The following is a 21826-nucleotide window of genomic DNA, read 5'->3' as shown; positions in this document are numbered from 1 at the left end:
TATGGTATGTGAATTATATCTCAATAAAGCTGGAAACCCCCCACCTCTGCCACAAGACCATGTACCGCTTATGACCCTTTTCACTTGGCGTAGTAGTTACCGTGTGGAGTTGCTGAGTTGAAATCACCCTGTTCGTGTTGTGACTCTGGTTTGAGGGTTTTCTTGGTTTGGGGACTTTGCATTGGGAGCAAAACTTTGTTTCACATGAATTTGTTTTTAACTATTGATGGTAGAGCTCAAATGGACAGCATGGTGTAGGGGAGGGGACACGGGCAGGATCAGGAGACCTGAGGTACAGTCCCAGCTCTGCCTCTGACTCCTGTGTGGCCTCAGACAAACCCATTTCTGAATGAGAGAGCTGGTGAGAGGCATTTCCAACTTCTGCTCTGCCTCTGAGTTCTCCCTGATGCTTTATCATGCCAGTGCCAGACACCAAACTGGACCTGGCCCTTCAGGTTCAATCTTCAGTACCAACAGAACTGCAAAATCATAAGAGGAACTTACATTCTCACTAAAACCTAGGTGAGTTCATTGCCCACATATTCAGCAAAAGTATAATCAGGAGAAAAGGCAGATGAGGTGAGCCATTCTCAAAGCACAGCCCAGGATTTAGTGGTCTCTCTGCTAACCTTATTCCAAGTATTTTTTTAAAAAAGTCACCATGGGGACATCACTGGAGGTCCAGTGGTTAAGACTCTGCACTTCCACTGCAGGGGGCAAGAGTTTGATCCCTGGTCAGGGAACTAAGATCCCGCATGCCGTGTGGCGCGGCCAAAAAAAAGAAAAAAATATCATCACTACCATGTGGTTTATAGTGTGCTTTCTGTTTATCTCATGTGATGCTACAAACACTCCAAGCTTCTGAGAGCCTCCAGGGATTGTAAATTGTTCAGCAGAGACAGGACACATGAGTGTTCTTAAAACGAGGCACATGAGGTGGGAGTGGGGTGGAAAGCTTATCTGACACAGGACGTGTTAAAAACGTCCTCTATGTATCCACCCTTCCCCCCATTATTTTAAAAATAAATGTCGCTCAGTTTCAGTTATCACTATTCTCATATGACTTTTAATCATTTAACACAGGGGTCCCCGACCCTGGGGCCACAGACCAGTACAAATCCATGGCCTGTTAGGAACCGGGCCGCACAGCAGGAGGTGAGCGGCAGGCAAGCGAAGCTCCATCTGTATTTACAGCCGCTCCCCATCGCGCGCATTACCGCCTGAGCTTCACCTCCTGTCAGGTCAACAGTGGCATTAGATTCTCATAGGAGCGCAAACCCTACTGTGAACTGCGCATGCGAGGGATCTAGGTTGTGCGCTCCTTATGAGAATCTAATGCCTGATGATCTGGGGTGGAGCTGAGGCGGTGACGCTAGCGCTGGGGAGCGGCTGCAGATACAGATCATCATTAGCAGAGAGGTTTGGCTGCACAGAGACCATGATAAATCAATTGCTTGTGGACTCAGATCAAAACCCTATCAGTAAGTGGCAAGTGAAAACTACGCTGCTTCTGGTGGCAGGCTTTATAGTGGCAAGTGAGTTGATGGTACTTCAATCGTACAGCTGCATCTGATGGTGGGCTTTAAGTCAGAATCCGACACTTATTTTAGTCCGTGTGTGGCCTGCCCATTATTTTATTTACCACTTCCATCCATGCCTCTTTCCTGCACTGCACACTTGTCTCAGTCACAGTTTTGGTAAGCCCGCAATCTAACCCTAGCCAAAATGAGTAAAAAACAAACATCACTGGAGAGCTTCTTTGAAAAGGTGGGTTTTTTTTCAAACGAGGGCGCCAAGCTGGCCGCAGAGCCGAGGGAGCACGCATGTGGGACCTTAGTTCCCTGACCAGGGATCGAACACATGACCCCTGCAGTGGAAGCACAGAGTCTTAACCACTGGACCACCAGTCTGAGCTGTGTGGATGAAAGGCTCTTGGTGCTCCAGCCAGGCATCAGGGCTGTGCCTCTGAGGTGGGAGAGCCAACTTCAGGACACTGGTCCACAAGAGACCTCCCAGCTCCATGTAATACCAAACGGCAAAAATCTCTCAGAGATCTCCATCTCAACATCAAGACCCAGCTTCACTCAACGACCAGCAAGCTACAGGGCTGGACACCCTATGCCAAACAACTAGCAAGACAGGAACACAGCCCCATCCATTAGCAGGGAGGCTGCCTAAAATCATAAGGCCACAGACACCCCAAAACACACCACCAGACGTGGACGTGCCCACCAGAAAGACAAGATTCAACCTCATCCACCAGAACACAGGCAATAGTCCCCTCCACCAGGAAGCCTACACAACCCACTGAACCAACCTTACCCACTGGGGACAGATACCAAAAACAATGGGAACTACAAACCTGCAGCCTGTGAAAAGGAGACCCCAAACACAGTAAGATAAGCAAAATGAGATGACAGAAAAACACACAGCAGATGAAGGAGCAGGGTCAAAACACACCAGACCTAACAAATGAAAAGGAAATAGGTAGTCTACCTGAAAAAGAATTCAGAATAATGATAGTAAGGATGATCCAAAATCTTGGAAATAGAATAGACAAAATGCAAGAAACATTTAACAAGGACGTAGAAGAACTAAAGAGGAACCAAGCAACGATGAAAAACACAATAAATGAAATTAAAAATACTCTAGATGGGATCAATAGCAGAATAACTGAGGCAGAAGAAAGGATAAGTGACCGGGAAGATAAAATGGTGGAAATAACTACTGCAGAGCAGGATAAAGAAAAAAGAATGAAAAGAACTGAGGACAGTCTCAGAGACCTCTGGGACAACATTAAACGCACCAACATTCGAATTATAGGGGTCCCAGAAGAAGAAGAGAAAAACAAAGGGACTGAGAAAATATTTGAAGAGATTATAGTTGAAAACTTCCCTAATACGGGAAAGGAAATAGTTAATCAAGTCCAGGAAGCACAGAGAGTCCCATACAGGATAAACCCAAGGAGAAACACGCCAAGACACATATTAATCAAACTGTCAAAAATTAAATATGAAGAAAACATATTAAAAGCAGCAAGGGAAAAACAACAAATAACACACAAGGGAATCCCCATAAGGTTAACATCTGATCTTTCAGCAGAAACTCTGCAAGCCAGAAGGGAGTGGCAGGATATACTTAAAGTGATGAAGGAGAAAAACCTACAACCAAGATTACTCTACCCAGCAAGGATCTCATTCAGATGTGATGGAGAAATTAAAACCTTTACAGACAAGCAAAAGCTGAGAGAGTTCAGCACCACTAAACCAGCTTTACAACAAATGCTAAAGGAACTTCTCTAGGCAAGAAACACAAGAGAAGGAAAACACCTACAATAACAAACCCAAAACATTTAAGAAAATGGGAATAGGAACATACATATCGATAATTACCTTGAATGTAAATGGATTAAGTGCTCCCACCAAAAGACACAGACTGGCTGAATGGATACAAAAACAAGACCCATATATATGCTGTCTACAAGAGACCCACTTCAGACCTAGAGACACATACAGACTGAAAGTGAGGGGATGGAAAAAGATATTCCATGCAAATGGAAATCAAAAGAAAGCTGGAGTAGCAATTCTCATATCAGACAAAATAGACTTTAAAATAAAGAATATTATAAGAGACAAAGAAGGACACTATATAATGATCAAGGGATCGATCCAAGAGGAAGGTATAACAATTGTAAATATTTATGCACCCAACATAGGAGCACCTCAATACATAAGGCAAATACTAACAACCATAAAAGGGGAAATTAACAGCAACACAATCATAGTAGGGGACTTTAACACCCCACTTTCACCAATGGACAGATCATCCAAAATGAAAATAAATAAGGAAACACAAGCTTTAAATGATACATTAAACAAGATGGACTTAATTGATATTTATAGGACATTCCACCCAAAAACAACAGAATACACATTTTTCTCAAGTGCGCATGGAACATTCTCCAGGATAGATCATATCTTGGGTCACAAATCAAGCCTTGGTAAATTTAAGAAACTTGAAATCGTATCAAGTATCTTTTCCGACCACAACGCTATGAGACTAGATATCAATTACAGGAAAAGATGTGTAAAAAATACAAACACATGGAGGCTACACAATACACTACTTAATAACGAAGTGATCACTGAAGAAATCAAAGGGGAAATCAAAAAATACCTAGAAACATGACAATGGAGATACGACGACCCAAAACCTATGGGACGCAGCAAAAGCAGTGCTAAGAGGGAAGTTTATAGCAGTACAAGCCTACCTCAAGAAACAGGAAACATCTCGAATAAACAACCTAACCTTGCACCTAAAGCAATCAGAGAAAGAAGAACAAAAAAACCCCAAAGCTAGCAGAAGGAAAGAAATCATAAAGATCAGGTCAGAAATAAATGAAAAAGAAATGAAAGAAACAATAGCAAAAATCAATAAAACTAAAAGCTGGTTCTTTGAGAAGATAAACAAAATTGATAAACCATTAGCCAGACTCATCAAGAGAAAAAGGGAGAAGACTCAAATCAATAGAATTAGAAATGAAAAAGGAGAAGTAACCACTGACACTGCAGAAATACAAAAGATCATGAGAGATTACTACAAGCAACTCTACGCCAATAAAATGGACAACCTGGAAGAAATGGACAGATTCTTAGAAATGCACAACCTGCCGAGACTGAACCAGGAAGAAATAAAAATATGAACAGACCAATCACAAGCACTGAAATTGAAACTGTGATTAAAAACCTTCCAACAAACAAAAGCCCAGGACCAGATGGCTTCACAGGTGAATTCTATCAAACATTTAGAGAAGAGCTAACACCTATCCTTCTCAAACTCTTCCAAAATATTGCAGAGGGAGGAACACTCCCAAACTCATTCTACGAGGCCACCATCACCCTGATACCAAAACCAGACAAAGATGTCACAAAGAAAGAAAACTACAGGCCAATATCACTGATGAACATAGATGCAAAAATCCTCAACAAAATACTCGCAAACAGAATCCAACAGCACATTAAAAGGATCATACACCATGATCAAGTGGGGTTTATCCCAGGAATGCAAGGATTCTTCAATATACGTAAATCAATCAATGTGATACACCATATTAACAAATTGAAGGAGAAAAACCATATGATCATCTCAATAGATGCAGAGAAAGCTTTCGACAAAATTCAACACCCATTTACGATAAAAGCCCTGCAGAAAGTAGGCATAGAGGGAACTTTCCTCAACATAATAAAGGCCATATATGACAAACCCACAGCAAACATTGTCCTCAATGCTGAAAAACTGAAACCATTTCCACTAAGATCAGGAACAAGACAAGGTTGCCCACTCTCACCACTATTATTCAACATAGTTTTGGAAGTGTTAGCCACAGCAATCAGAGAAGAAAAAGAAATAAAAGGAATCCAAATCGGAAAAGAAGAAGTAAAGCTGTCACTGTTTGCAGATGACATGATACTATACATAGAGAATCCTAAAGATGCTACCAGAAAACTCCTAGAGCTAATCAATGAATTTGGTAAAGTAGCAGGATACAAAATTAATGCACAGAAATCTCTTGCATTTCTATACACTAATGACGAAAAATCTGAAAGTGAAATTAAGAAAACACTCCCGTTTACCATTGCAACAAAAAGAATAAAATATCTAGGAATAAACCTACCTAAGGAGACAAAAGACCTGTATGCAGAAAATTATAAGACACTGATGAAAGAAATTAAAGATGATACAAATAGATGGAAAGATATACCATGTTCCTGGATTGGAAGAATCAACATTGTGAAAATGACTCTACTACCCAAAGCAATCTACAGATTCAATGCAATCTCTATCAAACTACCACTGGCATTTTTCACAGAACTAGAACAAAAAATTTCACAATTTGTATGGAAACACAAAAGACCCCGAATAGCCAAAGCAATCTTGAGAACGAAAAATGGAGCTGGGGGAATCAGGCTCCCTGACTTCAGACTATATTACAAAGCTACAGTAATCAAGACAGTTTGGTACTGGCACAAACACAGAAATATTGATCAATGGAACAGGATAGAAAGCCCAGAGATAAACCCACGCACATATGGTCACCTTATCTTTGATAAAGGAGGCAAGCATATACAGTGGAGAAAAGACAGTCTCTTCAATAAGTGGTGCTGGGAAAATTGGACAGATACATGTAAAAGTATGAAATTAGAACACTCCCTGACACCATGCACAAAAATAAACTCAAAATGGATTAAAGACCTAAGTGTAAGACCAGATACTATCAAACTCTTAGAGGAAAACATAGGCAGAACACTCTATGACATACATCACAGCAAGATTCTTTTTGACCCAGCTCCCAGAGAAATGGAAATAAGAACACAAATAAACAAATGGGACCTAATGAAACTTAAAAGCTTTTGCACAGCAAAGGAAACCATAAACAAGACCAAAGACAACCATCAGAATGGGAGAAAATATTTGCAAATGAAGCAACTGACAAAGGATTAATCTCCAAGATTTACAAGCAGCTCATGCAGCTCAATAACAAAAAAACGAACAACCCAATCCAAAAATGGGCAGAAGACCTAAATAGACATTTCTCCAAAGAAGATATACAGATGGCCTGCAGACACATGAAAGAATGCTCAACATCATTAATCATTAGAGAAATGCAAATCAAAACTACAATGAGATATCATCTCACACCGGTCAGAATGGCCATCATCAAAAAATCTAGAAACAATAAATGCTGGAGAGGGTGTGGAGGAAAGGGAACTCTCTTGCACTGTTGGTGGGAATGTAAATTGATACAGCCACTATGGAGAACAGTATGGAGGTTCCTTAAAAAACTACAAATAGAACTACCATACGACCCAGCAATCCCACTACTGGGCATATACCCTGAGAAAACCATAGTTCAAAAAGAGTCATGTACCAAAATGTTCATTGCAGCTCTATTTACAATAGCCAGGACATGGAAGCAACCTAAATGTCCATCGACAGATGAATGGATAAAGAAGATGTGGCACATATATACAATGGAATATTACTCAGCCATAAAAAGAAATGAAATGGAGGTATTTGTAATGAGGTGGATGGAGTTAGAGTCTGTCATACAGAGTGAAGTAAGTCAGAAAGAGAAAAACAAATACAGTATGCTAACACATATATACGGAATCTAAGGGGAAAAAAAGGCCATGAAGAACCTAGTGGCAAGACGGGAATAAAGACACAGACCTACTAGAGAATGGACTGGAGGATATGGGGAGGGGGTGGGGTGAGATGTGACAGGGTGAGAGAGTGTCATGGACATATATACACTTCCAAATGTAAAATAGATAGCTAGTGGGAAGCAGCCGCATAGCACAGGGAGATCAGCTTGGTGCTTTGTGACCACCTAGAGGGGTGGGATGGGGAGGGTGGGAGGGAGGGAGATGCAAGAGGGAAGAGATATGGGAACATATTGTATATGTATAACTGATTAACTTTGTTATAAAGCAGAAGCTAACACACCATTGTAAGGCAATTATACTTCAATAAAGATGTTTAAAAAAAAAAAAAAAAGAAAAGAAAAGGTGGAAAGACCCAATGATGAGACAACAGAAGACTCCAAGACTGCCAACAAAAAGAAAGCTGCATTTAGAAAAAAATACCAAGGGTCCTACTTAAATTACGGGTTCATTGCAACAGGTGATTCACCTTCTCCAAGCCTGCTTTGTATAATATGTGGTGATGGGCTATCCAACGAAAGCATGAAACCTTCAAAACAGCTTCACCACATGGAGACCAAGCACCCTGCATTAAAAAACAAGGCTTTGGGGTTTTTCAAAAGAAAAAATGAATACAAAGAACAGAAGTTCAATTATTGAAGTCCATCACTTCATCAAATGTGTCTGCACTGAGAGCATCATACTTCGTGGCTAACCGCATTGCTAAAGCTAAGAAGCCCTTTACTATTGGTGAAGAGTTGATCCTGCCTGCTGCTAAGGACGTTGGTCGTGAACTTTTAGGAGAGGCTGCAGTTCAAAAGGTGGCACGTGTTCCTCTTTTGGCTGGCACCATAACTAGAAGAATTGATGAAATAGCAGAGGATATTGAGGCACAATTGTTAGGATTAATGAGTCACCAAGGTACGCAATCCAGGTTGACAAGTCTACCAATGTTGACAACAAGGCAACAACGCCTGTCTTTGTGTAATATATTTTTCAGGAGGATGTGCATGAGGATATGTTATGTGCACTTTTGTTGCCAGCCAACATCACAGCTGCAGAACTATTCAAGTCTTTGAATGATTACATATCAGGAAAACTGAATTGTTCATTTTGTGTCGGTATATGCATGGACGGAGTGGCTGCCGTGACTGGACGGCTTTCTGGTTTCACTACTCAGGTCAAAGAGGTCACTTCTGAATGTGAGTCTACGCACTGTGTCACCCATAGAGAAATGCAGGCTAGCCGAAAAATGTCACCTGAACTTAACATTTTTCAGGATGTGATTAAAATTATCAACCACATTAAAGTACATGCCCTTAACTCACGTCTGTTCATGCAGCTCTGTGAGGAGATGGACACAGAGCACACATGTCTTTTCTTATACACAGAAGTGAGATGGCTTTCTAAGGGTAGATCACTGGCCAGAGTTTTTGAGTTATGAGAGCCGCTCCAGAGATTTCTTTTAGAAAAACAGTCACCACTGGCAGCACATTTCAGTGACATGGAATGGGTCGCAAAACTTGCTTACTTGTGTGACGTATTCAACCTGCTCAAAGAACTCAGTCTGTCACTTCAGGGGAGAAAGACAACTGTGTTCAAGTTGGCATGCAAAGCCAAACTGGAATTATGGGGGCAACGAGTGAACATTGGGATTTTTGACGTTTCAAACATTAGCAGAGATTTTGAAAGAGACTGAGCCAGGGCCTTCTTTCTCCCAACTGGTGCATGATCACCTGTCTCAGCTTTCAGAAGGGTTTGAGCATTACTTCCCAACCACAAAAGACCCCCGAACTGGGAAGGAATGGATTCGTGACCCATTTGTGAGTAAACCAGGTGAATCGACTTTGTCGGTGCTAGAGGAGGATCAGCTGCTTGAGATCGCAAATGATGGTGGCCTTAAAAGTATGTTTGAGACAACTTCAAATCTCCGTACGTTCTGGATTAAAGTCAAGGCAGAATATCCTGAGATTGCCACAAAAGCACTGAAAAGCCTGCTTCCATTTCCAACATCCTTTCTTTGTGAAGCAGGGTTTTCTGCAGTGACAGCAACCAAAACGAGATTATGGAGTAGACAGGACATAAGCAACACACTTCAAGTGTCACTGTCTCCTATCACCCCCAGATGGGACCATCTAGTTGCAGAAAAACAAGCTCAGAGCTTGCACTGATTCTGCATTATGGTGAGTTGTATAATTATTTCATTATATATTACAATGTAATAATAATAGAAATAAAGTGCACAATAAATGTAGTGCTCTTGAAACATCCCAAAACCATCCCCCCGGCCCCGGGCTGTGGAAGAATTGTCTTCCATGGAACCGGTCCCTGGTGCCAAAAAGGTTGGGGACTGGTGATTTAATGGTAATTTAAAATGTGAAACCAAGGCATCCCCAATGTTCTGTATACCTCACCTACACACACACCTAACCCATGGCTGGATCCCTGTGTACACCCCAGAGGGTGGTGAGAGTGAACCTTTGCAGATGCCTGGTGAGCACGTGCAGAAATCCTGACTCTGCAGGACTGGGAGAAAGTACACAGATTTGAACATTCAGCAGTGCCCAAGGGAAAGCAAACAGGAGGCTGTCAGCACTCAGCCTAGCTTTGTAGGATAAAGAGAAGGCAGAGAATCTTAAGAATTTCCCCCTAGGAGGGATCAAGAAATATGTAACAGGCATATCCATAGAAAAGTTCTGGAAGAGCCTCAGAATCCCTGGCAGAACTGACAGAAGGTATTTATCCTCCAAAGCCAATCACTAAAGACTGGAAGAGATGGCTGCCTCTTCAAATGTGAAGATGGCCATTCAACACTTCATGGGACATGAAAAATAAAGGAACATGATAATTTTTCAGTAACTGATCCCAAAGGAGTGGAGATCTGTGATTTGCCAGATAAGAAATTCAAATTAGTCGTTATAAAGAAGTTCAGCAGGCTACAAGAAAACAGAAGACAATTGAATGAAATAAGAAAAATAATACATGAATAAAACAAGAAGTTTAACAGAGAGCTAGAACTCATAAAAGAGAGCCAAGCAAATTCTGGAGCTGTATTCTACAACGAATGACATGAAAAGTGCAATAGAGACCAACAGCAGAGTTGATCAAGCAGAAGAATCTCAGTAATACAGCAAGTTGAAGACATGTCATTTGTTCTCTATCTCAGTAAGACAGGAAGTTGAAGACAAGTCATTTGAAATTATTCACTCAGGGAAGAACAAGTAAAAGGAATGAAAACGAGTGAAGAAAGCCTGCGTGAATTATGGATACCATCAAAAGAGACAGTCTAGGCACTATTGGAGTCCCAGAAGAAGAAGAAAGGGAAAAGGGGGCAGAAAGTTTACTTTAAAAAATAATGGCTTAGAACTCCCCAAATCTGGGGAGAGATTTGGACATTCAGGTTCACGAATCTCATAGGTCCCCCAAAAGATTGTTGAATCTTTTTGTTTTGAATCTTCTCTAAGACATTAAAATAAAGCTGTCTAAAATCATAAAGATAAAGAGAGAATTTTTAATGCAGCAAGAGAAAAAAAAAAAAGTCCTCACATACAAGGGAACCCCCATAAAGCTATCAGAGAATTTCCCAACAGAAATCTTTCAGGCCAGGAGAGAGTGAAATGATATATTCAAAGTGTTGAAAGAAAAAAACTGCCAACCTAGAATACTTTACCTAGCAAAGCTCTCCTCCAGAAATGAAGGAGAGATAAAGACTTTCCCAAACAAACAAAAGCTGAGGGAAGTCATCACCACTAGACATGCCTCACAAGAAATGCAGGAAGGAGCTCTTCAAGCTGAAATTAAAGGATGCACATTAGTGACATGAAAGCATATTAAAACATAAATCACCCTGGTAAAAGTATGTACATATCAAATTTAAAATATTCTGATACTGTATATGGTGGTTTGTTAATCACTAAAGTTTATTATAAAGGTTAAAGGACAAAAGTATTAAAATAACTATAGCCACAATAATTAATTAATTAATTAATTATTTGGTTGCACCATGTCTTAGTTGTGGCACGTGTGCCCTTAGTTACAGCTCATGGGCTCCTCATTTGCGACATGTGGGCTCCCTAGTTGTGGCAGGCAGGCTCCTTAGTTGTGGCAGCGGGGCTCCTTAGTTGTGGCTCTCTGGCTCTTTAGTTGTGACATGTGAACTCTTAGTTGCAGCATGTGGGATCTAGTTCCCTGACCAGGGATCAAACCTGGGCCCCCTGCATCGGGAGTGAGGAGTCTTAACTACTGCACCACCAGGGAAGTCCCACAATAATTTATTAATTGATACAGAATATAAAAGGATGTGAAATGTGACATCAAAAGTAAAATGGGAGAAGAAAATAAAAGGGTAGAGTTTTTATATGCAATCAAATTTAAGTTGTTACCAGCTTAAAAAGACTGTTATAACTATAAGATGCTTTATGTAAGCTTTACAGTAACCACAAAGCAAAAACCTACAGTAGATACACAAAAGATAGAAGAGAATCAAAGCATACCACTATTGAAAATTATTAATTCACAAAGGAAGACAGTGAACCAGGAAGACAGGAACTATAAAGCATCCAGAAAACAATAAGATGGTATTAATAAGTCCTTACTATCAATAATTACTTTAAATGTAAATGGATTAAATTCTCCAATCAAAAGGAACAAAGTGGCTGAAGGGATAAAAAGCAAGACCCAACTTTATGCTGCCTACAAGAGACTCACTTCCATTTTAAGAACACACATTGACTCAAAGTGAAGGGATGGAAAAAGATATTCCATGCAGATGGAAACCAAAGGAGAGCAGGGATAGCTATACTTATATTAGACAAAATAGGCTTAAATCAGAAACTGTAATAAGAGAAAAAGAAATTCATTATATAATGATAGAGGAGTCAACTAATCAGGAGGGTATAACAATCGTAAATATATATGCACCCAACAATGGAGCACCTAAATATTTTATCAAATGCTCCCAGCTCTGAAGGGAGAAATAGACAACAATACAATAATAGTTAGAGCCTTCAATGCCCCACTTTCAACAATGGACAGATCATCCAGACAAAAAATCAAGAAAGAAACATTGGATTTGAACTATACTTTAGACCAAATCAATCTAACAGATATATATAGAACATTCCACCCAACAGCAGCAGAATTACACATTTTCCTCAAGCACGCATGAAACATTCTCCAGGATAGATTATATTGTTAGGTCACAAAACGAGTATTAACAAATTTGAGAAGATTGAAATCATACCGACCATCTCATCTCATTTTCTTACCAAAATGGTATGAAACTAGAAATCAGTAACAGGAGGGTGAAAACAAAGGGAACAGAAATCAATGAAATAGAAAACAAATGGACAACAGAGAAAATTCACAAATGTGTGGAAATGAAACAACACACTCCTCTTTGTTTTGTTTATGGTTTCCTTTTCTGTGCAAAACTCTTAAGTTTAATTAGGTCCCGTTTGTTTAATTTTGTTTTTATTTTCATTACTCAAGGAGATGGCTTGAAAAAGATATTGCTGCAATTTATGTCAAAGAGTGTTCTGCCTATGTTTTCCTCTAAGAGTTTTATAGTATCTGGCCTTACATTTAGGTCTTTAATCCATTTGAGTTTATTTTTGTGTATGGTGTTAGAGAATGTTCTAAACAACACACTCCTGAACAAGCAATGAGTCACAGAAGAAATCAAAAGGGAAATTTTTAAAAATTCCTTGAGACAAACAAAAATGAAAACACACTATACCAAAACTTACAGATGTAGCAAAAGCAGTTCTAAGAGGGAAGCATATGTATAGTGATAAATGTCTACATTAAGAAAAAATAGATCTCAAATACACAACCTAACTTTACACCTCAAAGAACTAGAAAAAAAATAAACTAAGCCTAAAAGTTAGCAGAAGGAAGGATATAACAAAGATCAGAGCAGAAATAAATGAAATAGAGAACAGGAAGTCAATAGAAAAGGTCAATGAAACTAAGATCTGATTTTTTAAAAAATATAAACATGGACAAACCTTTAGCTAGACTAAGAAAGAGAGAGGACTCAAATAAATAGAAATGAAAGAGAAGATATTCCAACTGTAACACAGAAATAAAAAGCATCATAAGAGATTACTATGAAGAATTGTATGTTAACAAATTTTATAACCTAGAATAAATGGATAAATCCCTGGCACATATAACCTACCAAGACGGAATCATGAAGTAATAGAAAACCTGAACAGACTAACAAGTAGGAGATTGAATCAGTATCAAAAACCTCCCAGCAAGGAAACGCCCAGGACCTATAGTCTTTACTGGTGAATTCTACTAAATATATAAAGAAAAATTAATACCAACCCTTCTCAAACTTTCAAAATATTGAAGATCAGGGAACACTTTCAAACTTATTTTATGAAACCAGCATTACACTGATACCAAAGCCTTCTTGGACACTACAAGAAAAGAAAACTACAGGCCAATATCCCTAAAGAATATATGAACATGAACCAAGGATGGTTCATTCAACATACTCTAATCAATCAATGAGATGCATCACATTAACAGAATGAAGGATAAAAATCATAGAATCATCTCAATACATGCAGAAAAAGAATTTGACAAAATTCAACGTCCTTTCATGATTAAAAACTCTCAATAATAAGGGATAGAAATAATGTACCTCAACATAATAAAGGCCATATATGACAAGCCTACAGCTAACATCATATTCAACAGTGAAAATCTGAAAGCTTTCTCTCTAACATCAGGAAAAAGACAGGAATTTCCACTCTCACCACTTCTATTCAACATAGTACTAGCTAGAGTAATTAGGCAACAAAAAGAAATAAAAGGTATCCAAGTTCTTAAAGAAGTAAAAATGTCTGTTTACAAATGACATGATTCTATATATAGAAGACCCTAGACTCCACCAAAAAAAAAAAATGTTAGAACTAATACATGAATTCAATGAGGTTGAAGGATACAAAATCAATATACAAAAATCAGTTGCTTTTCTATATGTTAACAACAAATTATCAGAAATAGAAATTTAAAAAACAATTCTATTTACAATAGCATTAAAAACAATATTTAAGAATAAATTTAACCAAGAAGATGAAAGATATATATGCTGAAAGCTATAAGACAGTGATGTAAAAATTGAGGGAGACACAAATGAATGGAAGGATAGCCCATGTTTATGGACCGGAAGAATTAATATTGTTAAAATGTCCATACCACCAAAGACAGTCTGCAGATTCAGTACAATTCCTATCAAAATTCCAATGACATTTTTCACAGAAATAGGAAAAACAGTCCTAAAATTTGCTTGGAATCATAAAAGACTGAATAGCCAAAGCAGTCTTGAGAAAGAAGAACAAAGGTGGAGGCATCACAATTCCTGATTTCAAAGTACTGTATTACAAATCTAAAGTATGGTACTGGTATTAAAAGTAGACACACGCCAATGGAACAGATCTGAGAGCCTTTTATAAACCTTGATTTTGTCAGGAGTGCCAAGAATACTTAATGGGAAAAGGATAGTCTCTTCAATAATGGTGTTTGGAAAACTGGATATCTACATGCAAAAGAATCAAACTGGACCCCTATTTTATAACATTCACAAAAGTTAACTCAAAATGGGTAAAAGACTTAGAATGTAAGACCTGAAACTGTAAAACTCCTAGAGGAAAACATAGGTTAAAAGCTCCTTGATGTTGGTCTTAGCAATGATTTTTTTATATGACACCCAAAACCTCAGGCAACAAAAGCAAAAATAGACACCTGGGACTACATCAAATTAAACAGTGTCTGTACAGCAAAGGAAACAAAATGAAAAGGCAACCTATGGAATGGGAGAAAATATTTGTAAACAATATATCTGGTGGGTTAATATCCAAAATATATAAAGAACTTGTGCAACTCAATAGCAAAGAAACAAATAATTCAATTTTAAAATGGGCAGAATAGACATTCTTCCAGAGCAGACATACAAATGGCCAACAGGTACACAAAAAGTGCTCAACATCACTAATCACCAGGGAAATGCAAATCAAAACTACAATGAGATATCACCTCACACCTGTTAATATGGCTTTTATAAAAAAGACAACAGATAACAAGTGTTGTCCAGGCTGTGGAGAAATTGTGCACTGTTGGCAGGAATGTCAGCTGGTACAGCCATTATGGAAAGCAGTATAGAGGTTCCTCAAAAAAATTTAAAATAGAGCCGTATGATCCAACAATCCCACATTTGGGAATATATCTGAAGTAAGTGAAATCAGTCTCTCAAAGAGATATTTGCACTCCTATGTTTATTGTAGCATTATTCACAATAGCCAAGGTATAAAAGCAAACTAAGTGTAAGGACAGTGTGACAGAAAATATGCATACACAAAAAACATTATTCAGCCATGAGAAAAAAGAAAATCCTGCCATTTGCAACAGCATGTATGAAACTAGAGGACATTATGCTAAGTGAAATTAGGCAGACAAAGAAAGATAAATACCGCATGATCTCACTTATCTGTGGAATTAAAAAAAAAATTAAACTCATAGAAAGAGAACAGAATGGTGGTTACTAGGGGCCGGGGAGTGAAGGAGATGGGAAGATTCCAGTCAAAGGGTACAAATCTTCAGTTGTAAGATGGATAAGCTCTGGGAATCTAGTGTACAGCATGGTGACTATAGTTAATGTGTGTGTACTCTAGATTTTTGAAGAGTAGACCCTAGGCATTGTCTCTACAAAAAACAGTAACTGTGAGGAGATGGGTGTATTAAATAACCTGATTTCACACAGTATACTATGTCAAATCATCATGTGGTACCCTGTTAATAGATACAATTTTATTTGTCAATTATTCCTCAGTAAAGCTGAGGAAAAATTGAGAACATTTTCATCATCTCAAAACCCTTGATACCTATCCTCCCATCCCTCCCCCAACCCCAGCCCTAAACAACCACTGATCTACTTTCTATCTGTATAGATTTCTCTATTCTGGACTTTCATATGAATGGAATCCTATAATATGTGAACTTTTGTGTCTGGTTTCTTTCACTTAGCATAATGTTTTCAAGGTATATCCAAGCTGTAGCATGTATCAGTACTTCATTCCTCTTTAGAGCTGAGTAATATTCCAGTGCATGGATAAATACTGCATTTTTTTTATCCCTTAGTCCACTGATGGACATTTGGGTTGTTTCCACTTTGGGCTATTATGAATAATGCTGATATAAGCATTTGTGTTTTCATTTCTCTTCTTATATACCCAGGAATGGAACTATCGGGTCTTTTGGTAACTCTAGGTTTAATCATTTGAGGAACTGCCATTAAACAGACTATTTTTCAAAGCATCTGCACTTTTACATTCCCATCAGCAATGTATGAGGGTTCTGATTTCTCTACATTATCCTTTTGATCATAACTCTCCTAATGGGTGGGAAGTGGTATCTGATGATGGTTTTTCTTTGGGGTGGGTTTACTTTTATATATTTTTAGATGAGGCTTCTGATACTTGGAATTTGAGTGTCCTTACTGTTAAAATCAGTCTCACAGAGGCTCTATTTCTTATATGTGAAATAGGAAATGACAATAACTTTCTTCTAGAGTGGTTTTCCCACTTTTTAAATTATAGTAAAATATAAATAAAATTTGCTATATTTAAGTGTGCAGTTCAGTGGCATTAAGTACATTCACAATGTTGTGCAACCACCACTACTGTCCATCTTCAGAACTTTTTCATCTTCCTCGAGGGAAACTCTTTATCCATTCAACACTAACTCCCCATATTCACCAACCCGCCCCGCTCCCACCCCAAGTGCCTGGCAGCCACCATAATGCTGCTATGAACATGGGTGTACAAATATCTGTTCTGAGTCCCTGCTTTAAATTCTTTTGGGCATATACCCAAAAGTGGAATTCCTAGATTATGTGGTAATTTTATGTTTGATTTTTTGAGGAACCGCCATACTGTTTTCTACAGTGGCTGTACCATTTTACATTCCCACCAGCAATTACACAAGGGTTCCAGTTTCTCCACATCCTCATCAGCACTCGTTATTTCCCCTTTTACTTTTCTTTTTTTTTTTTTTTCAATAGTAGCATTCTAATGGATGTGAAGTGGTATTTTATTGTGGTTTTGATTTGTATTTCCCTAATAATTGGTGATGTTGGGCATCTTTTCATGTGTTTATTGGCCATTTGTATATCTTTGGAGAAATGTCTATTCAAGTCCCGTGCCCATTTTTGAATCAGGTTGTTTGATTTTGTTGTTAAGTTGTAGATGCTCTTTATAAATACTGGATATCAATCCCTTATCAGATATATGATTTGCAAATATCTTCTGCCATTCCATGGTTGCCTTTTCACTGTTGATAGTATCCTTTGATGCACAAAAGTTTTTAATTTTAATGAAGTCCAATTTATCTATCTTTTCTTTTGTTTTCTGTGCTTTGGTGTCATGTCCAAGAAATCATTGTTAAATCTATTATCATGAAGTGTTCCCTTCTGAGACTTATAGTGTTAGCTCTTGGATCCATTTTGAGTTAAATTTTATATACAGGGTCCAACTTATTTTTTACATGTTGCTATCCAGTTTTCCCAACATCACTTGTTGAAAACACTGTACTTTCCCCATTGAATGGTCATGGCACCCTTGTCTAAAACCACTTGGCCTTATATGTGAGAGTTTATTTGTGGGTTCTCCATTCTATTCCTTCAGTCTATTTCTCTTTCTTTATGACTCAGTATCATATTGTTTTGATTACTATAGCTTTGTAGTAAGTTTTGAAATTGAGTATGTGAGACCATATAAATTTTAGATGTTTTTTTCTATCTGCAAAAAACACCATTGGGATTTTGATGAAAATTGCATGGAATCTGTAGATTGCTTTCGGGTGTTATTGACATATTAACAGTATTAAGTCTTCCAGTGAACAGGAACAGCCTACCCTGTTCCTTCATGAACAGGGCACTCACTGTGCATTTGATGTGTATTTTCCTGATGACTAATGATATTGAGCATCTTTTCATGTCCTTATTGGCTATTTGTATATCTTCCTTAGAGAAATGCCTATTCAGATCCTCTGCTCATTTGTTTTCTATGCCCATTGTTTTTTGTTTGCTTGTTTGTTTTTTTGATGCTTGCTTTTAAAGTTTATTGACAACTGTTTGGTCCCAACACACAAAACAGCACTTGAACCACAGAAAAAGTGTTCAAACAAAGTAGACAGTTAAGAAAAACATCTCTTCCCCCAAGCTCAATCCAAACAGTGCAAGATGGGAAATGGGGTTTTGGTGATAACTTTTGTCTTTTTTTAAACAGATAAAGCTAATCTGGTATATCTTTCCACCCAGAAATAAAGAATTTCACTGTTTTAATTCTCATACATCATTTTGTCACATCATTCAATTAAGCCTCTAGATAAAAAAAAATGGATAGCAATTGGACTGGCCATTGTGGAGTACATTATGAACACAACGAGCTTTGCTGTATTCTCACATCTTCAAACAGCAATTTTTGGAGTCACACACGCGTCCCAGGCTGACTGGTGACTCCAGTGAACGATTCAACCACACCCACACCACAGCACACAACTCTAGTCTCTTCTTTGTCTGTTGCCCAAAGAAGCTGCTCTTTGAGGCTCTTCCTAGTAACTTGTAATTGTGCCTCTTACATCTTTAAGGTCCACATTCTTTACCTTCAAGCAAGACTAAAGTACCTGTCCAGTTTTCCCAGCACCGCTTATTGAAGAGGCTGTCTTTTTTCCATTGTATTCTCTTTCCTCCTTTATCAAAGATAAGGTGACCATATGTGCGTGGGTTTATCTCTGGGCTTTCTATCCTGTTCCATTGATCCGTATTTCTGTTTCTGTGCCAGTACCATACTGTCTTGATTACTGTAGCTTTGCAGTATAGTCTGAAGTCTGGGAGCTTGACTTCTCCAGCTCCATTTTTCTTTCTCAAGATTGCTTTGGCTATTCGGGGTCTTTTGTGTTTCCATACAAATCGTGCAATTTTTTGTTCTAGTTCTGTGAAAAATGCCATTGGTAGTTTTACAGGGATTGCATTGAATGTGTAGATTGCTTTGGAGGTTATAGTCATTTTCACAGTGTTGATTCTTCCAATCCAAGAACATGGTATATCTCTCCATCTGTTTGTATCATCTTTAATTTCTTTCATCAGTGTTTTATAGTTTTCTGCATACAGGTTTTTTGTCTCCTTAGGTAGGTTTATTACTGGGTATTTTATTTTTGTTGCAATGGTAAATGGGAGTGTTTCCTTAATTTCTCTTTCAGATTTTTCATCATTAGTGTATAGGAATGCAAGAGATTTCTGTGCATTAATTTTGTACCCTGCTACTCTACCAAATTCATTGATTAGCTCTAGTAGTTTTCTGGTAGCATCTTTAGGATTGTCTATGTAAAAAGTATCATGACATCTGCAAACAGTGACAGTTTTACTTCTTCTTTTCCAATTTGGATTCCTTTTATTTCTTTTTCTTCTCTGATTGCTGTGGCTAAAACTTCCAAAACGATGTTGAATAATAGTGGTGAGAGTGGGCAACCTTGTCTTGTTTCTGATCTTAGTGGAAATGGTTTCAGTTTTTCACCATTGAGAACAATGTTGGCTGTGGGTTTGTCATATATGGCCTTTATTATGTTGAGGTAGTTTCCCTCTATGCCTACTTTTTGGAGAGTTTTTATCATAAATGAGTGTTGAATTTTATCAAAAGCTTTTTCTGCATTTATTGAGATTATCATATGGTTTTTATCCTTCAGTTTGTTAATATGGTGTATCACATTGATTGATTTGTGTATATTGAAGAATCCTTGCATTCCTGGGATAAACCCCACTTGATCATGGTATATGATCCTTTTAATGTACTGTTGGATTCTGTTTGCCAGTATTTTGTTGAGGATTTTTGCATCTATGTTCATGAGAGATATTGGCCTTTAGTTTTCTTTTTTTGTGACCTCTTTGTCTGGTTTTGGTGTCAGGGTGATGGTGGCCTCATAGAATGAGTTTGGGAGTGTTCCTCCCTCTGCTATATTGTGGAAGAGTTTGAGAAGGATAGGTGTTAGCTCTTCTCTAAATGTTTGATAGAATTTGCCTGTGAAGCCATCTGGTCCTGGGCTTTTGTTTGTTGGAAGATTTTTAATCACAGTTTCATTTTCAGTGTTTGTGATTGGTCTGTTTATATTTTCTGTTTCTTCCTGGTTCAGTCTCGGAAGGTTGTGCTTTTCTAAGAATTTGTCCATTTCTTCCAGGTTGTCCATTTCATTGGCATGTAGTTGCTTGTAGTAATCTCTCATGATCCTTTGTATTTCTGCAGTGTCAGTTGTTACTTCTCCTTTTTCATTTCTAATTCTGTTGATTTGAGTCTTCTCCCTTTTTTTCTTGAGTCTGGCTAATGGTTTATCAATTTTGTTTATCTTCTCAAAGGACAAGCTTTTAGTTTTATTGATCTTTGCTATTGTTTTCTTCATTTATTTCTGATCTGATCTTTATGATTTCTTTCTTTCTGCTAACTTTGGGGTTTTTTTGTTCTTCTTTCTCTAATTGCTTTAGGTGTAAGGTTAAGTTGTTTATTTGAGATTTTTCTTGTTTCTTGAGGTAGGGTTGTATTGCTATAAACTTCCCTCTTAGAACTGCTTTTGCTGCCTCCCATAGGTTTTGCATCATCGTGTTTTCACTGTCATTTGTTTCTAGATATTTTTTGATTTCCTCTTTGATTTCTTCAGTGATCTCCTGGCTATTTAGTAGCATATTGTTTAGCCTCCATGTGTTTGTATTTCTTACAGTTTTTTTTCCTGTAATTAATATCTAGTCTCATAGCGTTGTGGTTGGAAAAGATACTTGATAGTATTTCAGTTTTCTTAAATTTGCCAAGGTTTGATTTGTGACCCAAGATATGGTCTGTCCTGGAGAATGTTCCATGAGCACTTGAGAAGAAAGTGTACTCTGTTGTTTTGGGATAGAATGTCCTATAAATGTCAATTAAGTCCATCTTATTTAATGTGTCATTTAAAGCTTGTGTTTCCTTATTTATTTTCATTTTGCATGATCTGTCCATTGGTGAAAGTGGAGTGTTAATGTCCCCTACTATTCACCGCACGTTTGTGGAGAACCTGGTGCTAAACCATTCTTAGACCACCTGCTTCTGGGTCAGGGTTTCGTATGTAACAGAGCAACTCCCTCGGTGCAATCTATTGAAAGTCAGCCCTTGACACAAGGGTTTGTCGAAAGATAATAAAAAAAAAAAATTTAAAGTCCCCTACTATGATGATGTTACTGTCAATTTCCCCTTTTATGGCATTGAGGTGCTCCTCTGTTGGGTGCATAAATATTTAGAATTGTTATATCTTCTTCTTGGATTGATCCCTTGATCATTATGTAGTGTCCTTCTTTGTCTCTTGTAATAATCTTTACTTTAAGGTCTATTTTGTCTTATATGAGAATTGTTACTCTAGCTTTCTTTTGATTTCCATTTGCATGGAATATCTTTTTCCATCCCCTCACTTTCATTCTGTATGTGTCCCTAGGTCTAAAGTGGGTCTCTTGTAGACAGCATATATATGGGGTCTTGTTTTTGTATCCATTCAGCCAGTCTATGTCTTTTGGTTGGAGCATTTAATCCATTTACATTTAA

This window comes from Balaenoptera musculus, chromosome 21 (assembly GCF_009873245.2).
Source record: "Balaenoptera musculus isolate JJ_BM4_2016_0621 chromosome 21, mBalMus1.pri.v3, whole genome shotgun sequence".
NCBI lineage: Eukaryota > Metazoa > Chordata > Mammalia > Artiodactyla > Balaenopteridae > Balaenoptera > Balaenoptera musculus.
The sequence above is the reverse complement of the archived record's forward strand: the minus strand, read 5'-3'. Positions refer to the sequence as shown.